Source organism: Muntiacus reevesi, chromosome 16 (genome assembly GCF_963930625.1).
Source record: "Muntiacus reevesi chromosome 16, mMunRee1.1, whole genome shotgun sequence".
Taxonomy (NCBI): domain Eukaryota; kingdom Metazoa; phylum Chordata; class Mammalia; order Artiodactyla; family Cervidae; genus Muntiacus; species Muntiacus reevesi.
In genome coordinates, this window is record NC_089264.1 from 52767329 (window position 1) to 52785100 (window position 17772).

Sequence of the window (17772 nt, forward strand, 5' to 3'; positions counted from 1 at the left end):
ACCCATGTAGATTTGTTTGAATTGTTTCATATCTTCAAGAAAGAAAAATCTATTACTTATCTTCCCACTAATATTCTTTTAGAGATAAATTTGCTTATTTTATTTTAAATTACTTTTTCTAAGACTTTAATAATCTAAAAATGAACTTTTAAATTATTAATTAGGAAATAATTGTTATATATGTAATACGATTCAATAATAAATCACTTTGCCTCTACTACACTGATTTTTAAGCACAGATTTTTGAGGATCACAAAATACTTTTACATATATTATTTCATTTGTTCTTTATAATGTCAATCACTGTTGTGTTAATAAGCTGATTCTTAAAAAATAAGTCCTGATTCATAATGCATGACAATTTCTGTGGCATAAATACTCTACCAGGGAAAAATTCAGCCTACCAATGATTTAAAAGTGGTTTATAAAGTTCATAAATATTTAACAATCAGCTCTTTCCAGTCAGTCAGCTCCAGCACATTCCTGAATGTTGGGACTCATATTCCCCACTTTTTCAAAGAGAAACAGGATACAAGAAAAATAATAACTTTTCAAAATAACACAGCTAGGATGACAAGTAAGGGCATACCTTTCCATACAATATGCTCTTTTCATACCGTATCTCTTTATTCATGATAATGCAAGTTTTCACTAAAGGCATTACTGCGGGTTTCTTGCTTATTCATAAAATAACTTGAGGTATATACAGATTAAAACATATTTTAAAAAATAAAATGTATTTATAGATAAAACAAAATGATTGTGGATTTTTCTAGCAGTCCAGGGGTTACGACTCCATGCTTCCACCACAAGGGGCTTGGGTTTGATCTTTGGTCAGGAATGTCACATGGTGTAGCCAAAAAAAAAAAAAAAAGCCCATGTCCATAAAATGATTGTTTTTAAATGAAGCAAGAGAGCCAACAGCAAAGATTTCAGCTTTTCACATTGGCCAATTACATTTTTCTAGAATAAAAAAAATATTACGGGAATTTATCATGAGCACTGCTATTTGGAGGACACGGAATGCGAGCGAAGCACAACCCTTCAGCCATGGTTTTATGAAATATAAAAATCAAATGCCTTTCTCATATATATTCAAAGGCAGATCATCTTACATTTACTCATGACTTAGTGAAAGAATTTATGTAAAGATGGAGTAGATCAATAGGAAAAATATTTTTAAATAGCTCAGAGACGTAGCCCTTCTTTCTTTTTTTTTTTTTTTAACTTAGGTCTCAAGTGACATGTCTTCAAAATGATTTTTATACAAAACAAATTGACCATCCAACCCTCTGACAGGCCTATTAGGCCACTTTTCTGTATTTCTCGATAAAAGGATAGGGGAAAGCTTTAATAAAAGATATAAGAAGGCCAGAATTACTTTATATTTGAAAAGTGAACCAGAGGAATGCATGGTTGTCTGGAAGACAATCAGAGCACTTTAGCCCTGAAATGAGAATCAGAATTTCTCATAAGGAAAGAATATTATTTTATTTTCTGGAATAAGCTTACAAGATTCTCCTTCCTACATACCACCCCAAACAAAAATTGCCAGACTATTACTCATTCATTTATTTATGCATCCATTCACGAATTATCTGTGACAACCAAGTACCATGTTGAAAGCTGATGACAAAATTTTTATTCTAACAGTAATATGCTTGAAAGAGGGAAATAGTTTTCGCTTGAGACTACAATGTTTTTTAAATTGAGACCCTTATCTGATGGGATTACAATTTAAATAAATGTTTCAATCAATTTTTACCAAATAAATTTAGAACAGAACTTGAATACGGTGTTGCTCCTAATGTTTTCTCATCAATTTATCCCAGAGGAGACCAGGGTCCTACCACCTGACAGATCAGTAGGTACTTGCAATCTGTTAGGTTAGATATTTTTGCACCTGCCACTTTCACAAATCAGAATGACAGTGAGGGTGAGGGCACCTCCTTGGCTGTGACATTCACTCAGTCTGCTTGGCTTTTCTCTCTGGAGCCATGCTAACAAAGACCAGACTTTATTACAGAAGAAAATTAGCCCCTCTAGTAGAAGCCCTTGGCTACCCCATCCTAAGAATGTCAACCTTATCACCTATTGCCCGGGAACCAAAATGCTTTGCACTTAAGACAACTTGAACAATGATGGCTTCTACTAGAGGGGCTAATTCTCCTCTGTAATTAAGTCTGGTCTTTGGGTGTGCTCCTGAATCTCCTGTTGCCTTGGAGTTCCAGCAGTTTTGATTAATAACACATCCAGATTGTATTAAGATAACCTGCTGTAATCAGGATTACTTTGCAAGTGCACTTAAGTTTCAACTGATAGAAAATTCATCAACTAATTGCACATCATCTGAAAAATTAAATGTGGTTTCCCCAAAATAAAAAGATCAGATGTATGTATAATTATTAAAAATAATATCAAAGCAAACCAAATCAAATCAGTCTATAGAAGTTGATTTAAACACTCCTAATAAGATTCGGCACTTTATAAAATCAAATCAATGCTATGCCTAAAGCACTTTTTAGTGGTGATTCCAATACCTTACTAAACAATTATGACAAGCTCCCTTAAGGGTCAGGGAGGCCTGGCATGCTTCTGTCCATGGGGTTGCAAAGAATCGGACATGACCTAGTGACTAAACAACAACAGGGAGACTTCTTTAAGCACACACGGCCATTATGGGGAGTTACCAGTCCAAGGGTAGAGACTGGGGAATACTTCTGATGTGCTGAAACTTCAGCAAGAAGATTTGGGAGATAAACTTTCTGACCGAGAAATCACGAATTGTGATCAATCTGTACATAAGATCATTGACTGAGTTTCCCATTAGATTTCTCTGCTTTCCGCACAATGCTTTCAATTCAAATAGATACGCCTAACCATGATCTCCATTAAGTTCCCAATTCTGGGGAGATTTCCCTGAATTTATTGGTGGATATTCTTGGAGTGATATCTTCACAGGACAAAAGGGTGGCAAAGTCTGTTAAGACTGTAAATACCTGGAGGGCAGAATCTCTTCCTTGTATTACATAGTGGATGTTGTTGGTGTCACACCGAAATATCTTTTACAAGCCAGCGCACCTAGCCCCCTACCCATTAAAAGCTAACTCACAGCTGCCCCCGTTTGTTTTCCAACGAAGAACCTCAGGCAAAAGGAGTTCTCCACACCCACAAAGGGCTGAGCTCAGTCCAGGACTGACTGACATACGGATACAAAGAGTTTACCCCCCTTGCTTCAAGGTCGGACAGAGTCTAAAGAATAAGTTGTTCTCGACAGCTTCCCTGAGGTGAGACCAAAGCTGGGCCAAACTGAAATGACTTCCAGGCTTAACTTTCCTTCTCTGCTCTATCCTCATACTTCATTTCATTCCCCTAAGAACACTTGAACAAGAATTGCTGTCTCAGGCTCTGCTCCTAGATATTAACTTGGAATATAGGAAGTTTTTGAGAAATATTTATTGAGCTGAAATCCAAAGTACAGCAATTATAAAAAATTACTAATGTTAAAAATTCATCTAAAAACAGGTGTATATAAACATATACATATATGTATAAACATATATATTATGGTTATCCTCGGATTATTTTATAGACAATCTGACTTACATTAAAATTAACTATGCTTAATGATCTTACACAATTAATTGAAGTAATTTGTCTAAGCACAATGGGTGAAATAATTCACCTTTTTTTCAACAAGGGAAATCAGTGTACTATACATTCCCAGGAGGCATAAAGTTTGATGCCTGCTTAAGCATACTGTTTATACCTTTACCTTTATACCTTTATAGAGTAAAACATTTACTCTATAGGGAGTAATCAATAACTAATTTACAATAAAATGACTAATTTTCTTGTATTTAATAAAATAATCATTTAATTATTTGAAACAAAAAAGAAATAAAACATAATTGGGTTCTGTCTGTGCAAATCATTAATTTTTAGCAAATGAAAGACAGCTCAGTTTTATTACTGGGCTTTATTATGAAAAAGATGTCAGAAGAATAACACATTCTAAAATTTAATCATACTCAAATCCTCCATAATTTTTGGTAGTGAAAATGGTAAAGAACAGGCAGCCTTGAAGAGTTAAGATTGACTTCTTTAATATGACTATCCCTTGTTTAATTATCTTCCTGGATGAAAGTTATTAGCGCAGTGTGATTCCATGTTAAGCAATTTCATTGCACAGCTCTATGTCAACGACAAAAGCACAGAAGGGGATGAAGAGCTGTTCTCGTTTCTGAATGTTCTTTCAGTATTTAGTCTTAATATAACATTTAGCACTGGATTATGTATACCGCTTTTTGTGTAAGTGAATTAAAAAAGTTCCTCATACCAGAAAGTTTGTCTTATGCCTCTGTTTATTCACTACTTGACCTTCTTTTATAAACAAGCTCAGATGAGAAATTAAACCATTTTGTTCTAAATGCTTACACACCATGATCTTCTACATTTTCAACTATAAAATGGGCATGATAGAAACTATGTCTCCATCCAGAGTTACTGTGTATGGTATAATTAAAAACTCACTAAAAACTCTGAAGTGAAATACAAATATAAGATACTATCCTTTATCACTTCCTCTTCACTTCCCATTCTAGCTCCAGTTCAGTTGCTCAGTCATGTCTGACTCTTTGCGACCCCATGAACTGCAACACGCCAGGCCTCCCTGTCCATCAGCAGCTCCCGGAGTCTACCCAAACCAATGTCCATTGAGTCGGTGACACCATTCAATCATCTCATCCTCTGCCGTCCCCTTCTCCTCCTGCCCTCAATCTTTCTCAACATCAGGGTCTTTTCAAATGAGTCAGCTCTTCGCATCAGGTAGCCAAAGTATCAGAGTTTCAGCTTCAACATCAGTCTTTCCAATGAACACCAGGACTGATCTCCTTTAGGATGGACTGATTGAATCTCCTTGCAATCCAAGGGACTCTCAAGAGTCTTCTCCAACACCACAGTTCAAAAGCATCAATTCTTCGGTGCTCAGCTTTCTTTATAGTTCAACTCTCACATCCATACATGACTACTGGAAAAACCATAGCCTTGACTAGACAAACATTTGTCGCAAAGTAATGTCTCTGCTTTTTAATATATTGTCGAGGTTGGTCATAACTTTCCTTCCAAGGAGTAAGCGTCTCTTAAATTCATGGCTGCAGTCACCATCTGCAGTGATTTTGGAGCCCCCCAAAAATAAAGTCAGCCACTGTTTCCACTGTTTCCACTGTTTCCCCATCTATTTGCCATGAAGTGATGGGACCAGATACTATGATCTTAGTTTTCTGAATGTTGAGCTTTAAGCCAACTTTTTCACTCTCCTCTTTCGTTTTCATCAAGGGGCTCTTTAGTTCTTCTTCACTTTCTGCCATAAGCGTGGTGTCATCTTTCCCATTAGCATTACCAAATAGTCTCTCTTTTTAATCTGGAAGGAGGTTTATACCTTCTGGGATTATCTCATTTTTTTGCTTACATAGTGTTTTCAGTGAAAACCGGAGTGTTTACAGAGTTTTCTAAACAAGCATGTGCTTTTTGAAGCCAATATATAGTTTACTGGATTACCATGACATTTTTATTTGAAACCCAAGAAAGAAAAAAAAAAAAAAAATAGAGGTGTTCAGTTCTGCAAAGAAATTACCCAATTGCTAACATCACCAGGCAACTGCTATCCAGAGTTTTGTGATAACTGATTCCTTTTGTTGCTGTTCAGTCGCTAAGTCATGTTTGACTCTTTGCAACCCCGTGGACTGCAGTATGCCAGGGTTTCCTGTCCTTCATTATCTCCCAGAGTTTGCTCAAATTATGTCCCTTGAATTGGTGATACCATCCAATGACCTTATCCTCTCATCTACTTTTCCTCTTGCCTTCAATCTTTCACAGCATCAGGATATTTTTCAATGAGTTAGTTCTTCGCATCAGATGGCCAAAGTATTGAAGCTTCAGCTTCAGCATCAGTTCTTTCAGTTAATATTCAGGACTGACTTCCTTTAGGATTGACTGATTTGATCTCCTTGAAGTCCAGGGGACTCTCAAGAATCTTCTCCACCACAATAATTTGAAAGCATCAGCTCTTCAGTGCTCAGCCTTCTTTATGGTGCAACTCTCATATCCATACATGACTACAAGAAAAACCATAGCTCTGACTATATGGACCTTTGTCAGCAAAGTGATGTCTTTGCTTTTTAATATACTGGCTAGGTTTGTCATAGCTTTCCTTCCAAGGATCAAGTGACTTGACTTTTAATTGATTCGTTACTGTTAAATAAATACTTTACCATCTGTATATTCATTCCAAAGTAATACTCACTTTTAAACCTGTAAATGGATTATATACTGTGTATATTCTTTTAATTTTTTGGCTCATCCTAACCCTGAGATTTACCTCTGTGCTCTAGTTTTGTTTTTACCTTATTTTCATTGTAAGCGTAACCATACCATAATTTGTTTATTCATTCTACTGTTAATGTATATTTGGATTGTTTTCAGTATTTAACTTCTATGAGTAATGATTCTATAAACATTCTGTTCATATATCTTGGTACAAAGATGCAAGAGTTTATTTAGGGTTTATATGTAGGAGCTGTAGTTGCTGGTATCACAGAAAATGTATGTCTTCAGTTTTAGTAGACAATGAAAAACTGGTTCCTAAGCTGATTGTCCCAGTGCACAACATTATTAGCACAGAGTTCCCTATCAGCCCTTGAAATTATCTTTACTACTTTTTCATTGTTGCCGATTCAGTGTGTGTGTGAAGTATCACTTCATTGTGTTTTTAATTCACACAAACCCAAGTCCCTTATGAGATTTAAGATCTAACAAGTGGTATCTTCTCTGAGTGAAAAACTCACACCTAGATACATCTATTTGCCTATTGAATTGTACAGTAAATTATACAAGTAGCTAGATTAAACATTATTGCTTTGCTTTCTGTTTAGGGGGAGGGAAGTTATCTTTTAACTATTAAGTGTGATATAGCTGTGGCTTTTATTGTTTGGTTTGGTTCAATTTGGTTTGGTTTTTCTTAGATGTTAATCAAGGTTGAAGAAGTTCCCTAGTATTCCTAATCTGATCAGAGTTTTTATTATGAATGGGTGTTGGAATGTGTCCAACAACTGTTTTGTGTTTTTGAAAGAATGATGTGATTTTTGCTCTTGAATTCATTAACATTGTATATTTCATTAATTTTTATTTATTAAAGCAATCTTGCATTCCTGAGATAAATTCCAGTGTTTAGTTCTCTTTATATGCTACTAGAGTTGATTTGCTAATATTTTGTTAAGGTATTTGGGCTTCCCTTGTGGCTCATCTGGTAAATAATATGCCTGCAACACAGGAGACTTGGATTCAATCCCTAGGTTGGGAAGATCCCCTGGAGAAGGGAATGGCTACCCACTCCAGTATTCTGGCCTGGAGAATTCCACGGACTGTATAGTCCATGTGGTTGCAAAGAGTTGGACACAACTGAGTGACTTCCACTTTCACTTAAGGTATTACATCTATGTTCATAAGGCATATTGGTATTGGTTTATAGTTTTGTTTTGTTTTTTCTTCTATTGTCTTTGGTTTTGTTACCAGTACATTGCCAACCTGAGAGAACGAGGTGAGAAATGTTTCTTCCTCCTATATTTGCTGAAAGTGTTTATAAAACAATGGTGTTATTTCTTCAAATATTTCTTAGAATTCACCATCAATTTCAACTGGGCTTAGACCTTCTTTATGGGAAGAATTGAAGTTTCAATTCTTTTAAGTCTATTCATATTTTCCATTTTTCTTGAATAAATTTTGACAACTTGCATTTTTCCATTTTATCTGAGATACCTAATTCGTTGACAAAATTGTTTCTATTATCTTATTCCCTAGTAACCCTTTTAATTTCACCAGGGATGGTAGGAATGTTTTCTCTTTGATCTCTAATTTGGTAACTTGTGGCTTGCTTCTTTTCTTCTTCATTAATATGATTAAAGATTTGTCAATTTTATTAATCTTTCCAAAGAACTTTTAGTTTCATTGTTTTTCTATGATTTTCTGTTTTCCCTTTCATTCATTTATTTCCTTTCTAATCATTATTCTTTCCTTCCACCTGATTGCTTTGGGTTTCTTTCTCTTTTTCTAATTACTTAAGGTGGAAGTTTATGCTTGATTTGAATATTTTCTTCTTTCTTTAAAAGTGCTGAAATCTATAAATTTCTCTCTAGTTGATGTTCTAGCTACGTCCCATAAATTTGTGTTTATGTTGTGATATGTTGTGTTATCGTTTTCATTGAGTTCAAATTATTTTCCAATTTCCCTTCATTAACCCACCTGGAAATATTTGGTCGTAAGGCCTATCTCGTCAGAACTGAAATAGCCACTTGAGCTCTCTTTTGGTTACTGTTTATGATTTTTTTAAAATTCTTTTACTTTCAATCTACTTATATCTTTGAGTCTAGACTTCATGTCTTGTATAAACCATAGGGTTGGATTTTAAAAATATCTATTAAGACCATCTCTGCCATTTTGTTGGGATATTAAAAGCATTCATATTTAATATAACTATTGATATAGTTAACTTTGTATTTTATATTTTACCATGTCATATGACTACAGTTCTTTCTCTTTCCCCCTTTACTCCATTCTCTTGTGTTAAATAGATATCTTTAGTGTTCTATTTAAATTCACTTTTTAAAAAGCTCTATTTTGTGAGTTACTGCTAAGTGCTCATAACAGAGGTTGAAATATGAATCTTAATGATCACAATCTATTTGAAATTAATACTAACTATATTTAGTAAAATTTAGAAGTTTGCTGCAAAAAACACTTATATGTGGGCCTCTCTCTTGTGGCTCAGATGGTAAAGAATCTGCCTGCAGTGTGGGAGACCTGGGTTCAATCCCTGGGTTGCGAAGATCCCCTGGAGGAGGGTGTTGCAACCCACTCCAGTATTCTTGCCTGGGGAATCCCTATGGACAGAGGAGCCTGGTAGACTATAGTCATGAGGTGGCAAAGAGTCAGACACGACTGAGAAATTAAGCAAGGCACACTTATAACTATGTTATAAATCCAAAAATAGAATTTTATAATTATTGCTTTAGACAGTCTTATTTTTTTGAGGTTAAAAGAAAAAATAATGCAAAAATACTTTATAGTTTGGTTTTTTTTTTTTTTTAATATTAGCACAAACATTTACCATTTCTGGTAAATATTTGCTTCCTCTGGAACTGAGTTACTCTCTGGAATCGTTTCCTTGAAGTCTGAGGATTTCCTTTAGTAATTCCTATGAGACAAGTCTACTAATCATAAATTCTTTCAGTTTTTATTTAGAGTTCCTTAGCCCTTTTGAAAAGCTATGTCTCGGTGTCTTTCAACAGGGTTAGGAAAATTCTCAATTATAATTCTACTTTGGTGTCCTTAGTTAAATAAAAGAGTATTTTTATTTCTCACCAAAAAGGTACTTTTTAAAATGCAATGTTGTTTCTTATACCTGGTCAATTTACTATGTGCTTTTCAGATTTTTAAGAACATACTTTCACTACCAGGCTGGAAATTTATTGAATAAGGTGGGGTACCTATGGAACATAAATTACTTTATCCTTTGAAACTAAACTATGACATACAAGAATTAAGAAGTGTAACAAAATAAAATCTCAAACTGGAGAAAACCATATGTGTTCAGAGAGTTGAAAAATACCTCAAATCACTAACAGTAATATCTAAAGAGAAAAACACATTAAATAAGGGCAGAATATGATAAGGGTTGGACATATTATATGAATAGTAAACAGAGCTCTTTGACATTTTCTTAAAGTCATGAGCTTTATTTTCAATATTACTTTAAAAATAAAATCCATCATCATGCTGTAACATCACAAAATCCATCATCAGGCAGCTTTTTCTTCCCTTTTCTTTATCTCACTAATAAAGGATATTTTGTTAAAGGCCAGATTCTACAGCTTTTGGAAGAGGGTGAAACACCCTCTTCCAACAACACAAGAGAAGACTCTACACGTGGACATCATCAGATGGTCAATACCAAAATCAGACTGATTATATTTTTTGCAGCTGAAGATGGAGAAGCTGTATACATTCAGCAAAAAATAAGACCAGGAGTTGACTGTGGCTCAGATCATGAACTCATTGCCAAATTCAGACTTAATTTGAAGAAAAATAGGGAAAACCACTAGACCATTCAGGTATGACCTAAGTCAAATTCCTTACAATTATACAGTGGAAGTGAAAAATACATTCAAGGGATTAGATCTGATAGACAGAGTGCCTGAAGAACTATGGATAGAGGTTGGTGACATTGTAGAGGAGGCAGTGATCAAGACCATCCCCAAGAAAAAGATGCAAAAAGACAAAATGGTTGTTAGAGGAGGCCTTACAAATAGCTGAGAAAGGAAGAGAAGCTAAAGGCAAAAGAGAAAAGGAAAGATATACCCATTTGAATGCAGGGTTCCAAAGAAGAGCAAGGAGAGGCAAGAAAGCATTCTTCAGTGATCAATCCAAAGAAATAGAGGAAAACAATAGAATGGGAAAGACTAGAGATCTCTTCCAGAAAACTGGAGATACCAAGGGAACACTTCATGCAAAGATGGGCACAATAAAGTATATGGTATGGACCTAATAGGAGTAGAAGATATTAAGAAGAGGTGGCAAGAATACACAAAAGAACTATGCAAAAAATGCCTTCATGACCCAGATAACCACAATGGTGTGATCACTCACCTAGAGGCATACATTCTAGAATGCAAACTCAAGCGGGCCTTAGGAAGTATTACTATGAACAAAGATAGTGGAGGTGATGGAATTCCAGTTGAGCTATTTCAAGTCCTAAAAGATGATGCTATGAAAGTGCTGCACTCAATATGCCAGCAAATTGAAAAACTCAGCAGTGGCCACAGGACTGGAAAAAGTCAGTTTTTATTCCAAATCCAAAGAAAGGCAATGCCAAATGAAGTTCAAACTACTGCACAATTGCACTCATCTCACATATTTGCAAAGTAATGCTCAAAATTCTTCAAGCCAGGCTTCAAAAGTATATGAACCATGAACTTCCAGATGTTCAAGTTGGATTTAGAAAAGGCAGAGGAACCAGAGATCAAATTGCCAACATCTGCTGGATCATTGAAAAAGCAAGAGAGTTCCAGAAAAACATCTCTTTCTGCCTTATTGATTACGCCAAAGATTTTGACTGTGTGGATCACAACAATCTATGAAAAATTCTTCAAGAGATGGGAATACCAGATGACCTGACCTGCCTTCTGAGAAATTTGTATGCAGGTCAAGAAGCAACAGTTAGAACTGGACATGGAACAACAGACTGGTTCCAAATAGGGAAAGGAGTACATCAAGGCTGTATATTGTCACCCTCCTTATTTGACTTATATGCAGAGTACATTATGTGAAATTCAGAAGTACAAGCTGGAATCAAGCTTGCAGGGAGAAATATCAGTAACCTCAGATATGAAGATGACACCACCCTTATGGCACTAAGTGAAGAACTAAAGAGCCTCTTGATGAAAGTAAAGAGAAGACTGAAAAAGTTGGCTTAAAACTCAACATTCAGAAAACTAAGATCATGGCATCCATCACTTCAAGGCAAATAGGTGGGGAAAAAGTGGAAACAGTGGCAGACTTTATTTTTGGGGGCTCCAAAATCACAGCAGATGGTGACTGCAGCTATGAAATTAAAAGATGCTTGCTCCTTGGAAGCAAAGCTTAACAAAACTAGACAGCGTATTAAAAAGCAGAGACATTATTTTGCCAACAAAGTCCGTCTAGTCAAAGCTATGGTTTTTCCAGTAGTCATGTATGGATGGGAGAGTTGGACTATAAAGGAAGTTGAATTCTGAAGAATTGATGCTTCTGAACTGTGATGTTGGAGAAGATTCTTGAGAGTCCCTTGGACTGCAAGGAGATCCAAGCAGTCAATCCTAAAGGAAATCAGTCCTGAATATTCATTGGAAGGACTGATGCTGAAGCTGAAACTCCAATACTTTGGCCACCTGATGTGAAGAACTAACTCACTGGAAGAGATCTTCATGCTGGGAAAGATTGAAGGTGGGAGTAGAAGGGAATGACAGAGGATGAGATATTTGGATGGCATCACTGACTGGATGGACATGATTTTCAGTAAGCTCCAGGAGTTGGTGGACATGGAAGCCTGGCATGCTGCAGTCCACGGAGTTGCAAAGAGCAGGGCACAACTGAGTGAGTGAACTGAATTGAACTGTCCTTTATTGTGGCTGCAGACACTTATCTCCATAAAGCTTGCAGGACCAAGTACACAAATATTCATTAAGGAAATTACTTCCAGTACAGAGGGGTCTAGTAAAATCTTACTGGTCATTCATGTGCATTATAGTTCTAAGTTACAAAGAAAGATAATCTGGTTCTAAGGAATAGTGCAAAAATTTTTTTTATTCTCTCTGGGACCTGTCTTATCTACTTGAGTTGTCTTATCTACTTGAGTTTTTCCAGATGTCCTATTCATTGCAGTACATGCACCTTCCTGTACATGCACCTTCTCCTTGACTGGAATGCCCTCTTTGCAAAATGCTCTCTGTTCAAGGCCTACTCAAGTCCCATCCTTTCAATGGAGCTTTCTACAATCCATCCCATGTCAATCATTATTCTGATTCTACTCATACTCAACTCCAATTGCATTTGCTACCACATCAATATCTTGAGTTTAAGAATACTTTGTTTTCTAACACTTTTATTGTTTGCTTTGTCTACTTTAATTATGATAATATATTAATATAAATACTTTACAGGTTATAAAGTACATTTTCAGCTCTTTCTTCATCTAGTTCTCAGTATAGAGTGGTAGACAACAGAAGGCTTTAAGATCCTAATACCTGAAATAAAATCTTTGGAGTTTTAGAATATGTATTTGGGTTATTTTATTCTCATTTTTCTTAACTATAACATGGAGACATACAATGAACTTTCAACTGTCTTGTAAAGATTAAATGTGAATGCATAGCTTCAATACTGTGGCCACTTGAATGCAAAGAACTGGCTCATTGGAAAAGATCTGATGCTGGGAAAGACTGAAGACAGAGGGAGAAGGGGACGACAGAGGATGAGATGGTAGGATGGCATCACCGACTCAAAGCACATGAGTTTGAGCAAACCCCAGGAAATAGGGAAGGACACATAAGCCTGGCAAGCGGCAGTCCATGGGGTTGCGAAGAGTCAGACAAGGCTGAGTGACTGAACAACAATGAAGTTTAAAGACTAGAAATGCCTGGCTCCTAGGAAGCACTCAATATACATTAGTCTCTTTCTTCCTGTCCTTTCAACAATTCTAAGAAAGTTATTACCAAAATACACTATCACAGACTATGCTAACAGCATTCCAAAGCAATTTCCATATCCCTGTTAGCTATTATTAGTGGTAACATATTTTACACATGAAGAAACTGAGATTCAGAGGACTGAAGTGGGTGCACAAGACATGAAAGCTTGGTAACTCCAAATCTGGTGTCTTCTCAAGCGCAATATATTTATCAGTCTCTACTGAAAGTACTTAATGACTGAATCACTAAAGTTTGATCAGGAGACTGCAGCAACACAGCCACATCCCAGGCTCCGCTTCTAAATCTAGGTCTCTTGCTGTGTCTACCACATCTGCAGTTCCTTCCTCCACCGAATGCTTGAATCCCTAAAGCTATCCCTGAGGACTGGGAGCAACTTCTCCCAAACTCTTGATAATGTTGATACCTTAACCTCTTTCTGTGAGTTATGAATGCCCTTAATGGCATCTAGAAAGGTGGATCCTTTTCAGAGGCTTTTCAATTGAATGTGCCCAGTTCCATCTGAGGAATCACCATCTGTAGCGACAACTATGGCCTTATGAAATGCATTCTTAAATAATAAGACTTAAAAAATCAAAGTGATTTCTTGATCCATGGCCTGCAGAATGGCTGCTGTATTATAAGGCATGAAAAAACATTAATCTCATTGAAAATCTCCACTAGAGCACTTGGGTGACCAGGTGCATTGTCACTGAGCAGTACCATTTAGAAAGTAATCACTTTTTTCTCATGACAAACAGATGGGGAAACAATGGAAACAGTGACAGAGTATTTTCTTGGGCTCAAAAATCACTGTAGATGGTGACTGCAGCCATGAAATAAAAGACACTTGCTCCTTAGAAGAAAAGCTATGACAAAAATAGCATATTAAAAAGCAGAGACATCACTTTGCTAACACAAATCCGCATAGTCAAAGCTATGGTTTTTCTAGTAGTTAGGGATGGATGCGAGAGTTGGACCATAAAGAAGGCTGAGCACTGAAGAATTAATGCCTCTGAACTATGGTGTTGGAGAAGAGTCTTGAGAGGCCCTTGGACTGCAAGGAGATCAAACCAGCCAATCCTAAAGGATATCAATCCTGAATATTCATTGGATGGACTGATGCTGAAACTCCAATACTTTGGCCACCTAATGCAAAGGGCTGACTTATTGGGAAAAGACCTTGATGCTGGGAAAAATTGAAGGCAGGAGGGAAAGGGGATGACAGAGGATGAGATGGTTGCATGGTATCACCGACTCAATGAACACGAGTTGGTACAAACTCCAGGAGATGGTGAAGGACAGGGAAGCCTGATCTGCTGCAGTCCATGGGGTTGCAAACAGTCGGACACAATTGAGCAACTGAAAAACAACAATTTTTTTCTGAGCAGTACGTTTCAACAGAGGGCTTCAAATATTTAGCAAACCATGCTGCAAACAGATGTGACATCTTTTAGGCTTTGTTGTTTTATTTATTTCAGTTAGAGAGCACCAGCAGAGTAAATTGAGCATAATTCTCATGGGCCCTGGGGTTTGAGGGATGGTGCACGAGCAGTGGAATGTGGCATTTCCTCTTCTGTCTTCTCACCCTGCCCCCTCATGCCCTGTATGTCGCCACATCCAGGTAACTGGCATGAATGACTCTTTTATTTTTTTCAGTGTTTAATTCTCTTCTATATACTTTTTTACACTTAGATATCTTTGAACATTTTTTTAATTGAGATATAGCTGATTTAATTTTATCTTTTCTAAATAACACTACAATTTTCCCAACATAATTTATTTTTAAAAGCCCACCTTTTCCTAGTGATTTGATACTCCATCTTTCTGATATCCTAGTATTCTGAATGCAGTTGGGTTAATTTGTATACTTTCTGCCCTATTTCATCTGTCAGTCTGTCTATTCTTATACATGTACATACTGTTTTAATTATAGAGGCTTTGTAGTTTGTTTTACTGTCTGCAGAGTTCATTTCTAACCATTACAATGCTATGTGAGATGATATGTAACAATCTGAAAGGTCAGCTCTTAGGAAGAATGAATATTATAATTTGTCAATTTTTATCAATAAGGTGTTTTTAGTTCTTTGTATTTATCAAAGTGAAATTGAGCAGAACTCTGTTTACCACCCCCAATAAATCCTTTCCAAGTCCCTCATTTCTTTTTTGTAAAAGGCTTCAGCCTCCTAGAGTTACTCTAAGTTTCAAGGGGCAGATTCAAACAATTACCCATTAGGGAAATGAGAAAATGCAGAAACAAAAGAAAAAGCAGTCAATAAATAATAGTGCAGAGATGGAGCAAGGTCCTGGTTTCTCCTTAAGGAATACACATAACAGTATACCTTTGAGTTATTTTTCAGGAATTGTGGCCCCCCCACCCGGGTGGAGGATGATAAATTCAGTCTGAACACAAGATTCCTGTCACACCATCCTCTTACCTCACCACCAACCAAACAGAAGAAAGTCACACACACTGTAGCCCTGCACCCTAAATTTTGCCAGTAAAAACCTTTCCCTGAAAGCTATTAGGGAGTTCAGGTTTTTGAGCTTGAGCCACCCATTTTCCTTGTGTAGCCTTGCGATAAACCTTTCTCTGCTCCAAACTCTGATATTTCAATTTGTTTGCCTTCATTGTACTTCAGGCAGAGGAACTTGGGTTTGACAAAAAACTTTATTATTTGACCTTTATTATTATCAACACTCTAAAACAGAATTTGAAAGAGAACTCTTTGCCACTTTTAGTTTAAAAAGACAATTCTGAAGGAAGGATACTAAAGATGGTGTGAAATAAAATTAATATTTTACGGTAAGACGAGAAAAATGTAAACACAAAAAACTTCTCTCCCCTTTGGCCACCTCTTGACGTTGCGTATCTGTATGGTACACTGCCTACACTTCCTCCATAGGCAGATGTACTTGCTCAACCACAGAGTAACATTCTCCTAGTACCAGTAAGATGAGTTCTTAAAAGAGTTCTAATGTGCTTCCCTGATAGCTCAGTTGGTAAAGAATCCACTTGCAATGCAGGAGACCCCGGTTCGATTCCTGGGTCAGGAAGATCCCCTGGAGAAGGGATAGGCCACCCACTCCAGTTTTCTTGGGCTTCCCTTGTGGCTCAGCTGGTAAAGAATCTGCCCACAATGTGGAGACCTGGGTTGGATCCCTGGGTTGGGAAGATTCCCTGGAGAAGGGAATGGCTACCCACCCCAGTATTCTGGCCTGGAGAATTCCATGGACTATATAGTCCATGGGGTCCCAAAGAGTTGGACACAACTGAACGACTCACTTTCACTTGACCTTGTAAGGGGTCAGGATAACCCATTACTTTGTACTTACAGACCTGGATTATTTAAATTGCTAATAATACATCATTTAATGTACAGCTCTCTGTCTCAAAAAAATTATATAACTGTGCTTTGACTTCTAATGGGTGGAAAAGTTTTGAGAGGCCTCTGAGATGCTGTTCCCAGGTTACAATCTTCAATTTGGCTTAAGTAAAATTTTCCATTTCTTTCTTAGATCAACTGATTAATTTTTATCAACACTGAGGGATATAAAAAGAAGCTTTTTCACAATTTGCTATCATATGTCCACACTGCAAGTAAAAATCCAAAGATAGGTCTTAACAGGTGTTAAGATTTTAGAACAAAACTAGTTCCTAGTTAATGCAGATAGTGGTATACTGCCAGAAATAAACGGTCAGAGTTCTGGGGTGGAAATCCAGTTGGAAAGAATTGTTGGGGGTTGGTATTCCATTTGTGTAGTTATCATAAGGTTTTAGTTACTTTTCTAATTTTTCACCTGGGTCATATGCCTATTTACAGTAGTTGAGGGAGTCCAACAGAGACCATGGGGGAGGTGAGATGTTGAGAAGAGGGCTTCACCTTCATTCTCCTTACCCCACACATTTATCCAGAGCACGAAAACTGGAGATGTGAAAGTTTAGGGCATAGGAATCAAGGTGAAACAGGGCTGGAGCAATAGGTAATATATCATTACAACACTGCTCTTGTTTTCAGTTACAACTGGGAACATTACACTGTTCAATTTGGTCACTTCAAGACCATTTGCCACTCCAGCTGTATTCTCATATTAGACTGTAAACTCGTGAAGGCTATGTTCATTAGGACCCTTTGGATTGCCACTGGCAGAAAGTCAACCCATACTAGCTTAAGCTAAAAAGGAATTTATTGCCAAATATCTCCGGGAATCCTGGGAGAGGGCACTTTAACAATGCACTTCTCCATTTGAATTCATTCTGCATGAAGTTGACTTGGCAGGCAAGAGGGCTGTAGGTAACTCTAGGTTCATATTATCTTAGTTTAACGATCACAGAAGAAAAAGTGTCTATTTCTCTTTCCATGTGAATCACTGAACAAGACCCTCTGTCTGACCTTGCTTGGCTCACACATGTATCCTTGGCTCTAACCATGGTCACAGGCCAACTCTGCATCCTAAACAGTGATTTCCTCAAGGAGAAAAGGCTATCAGACAC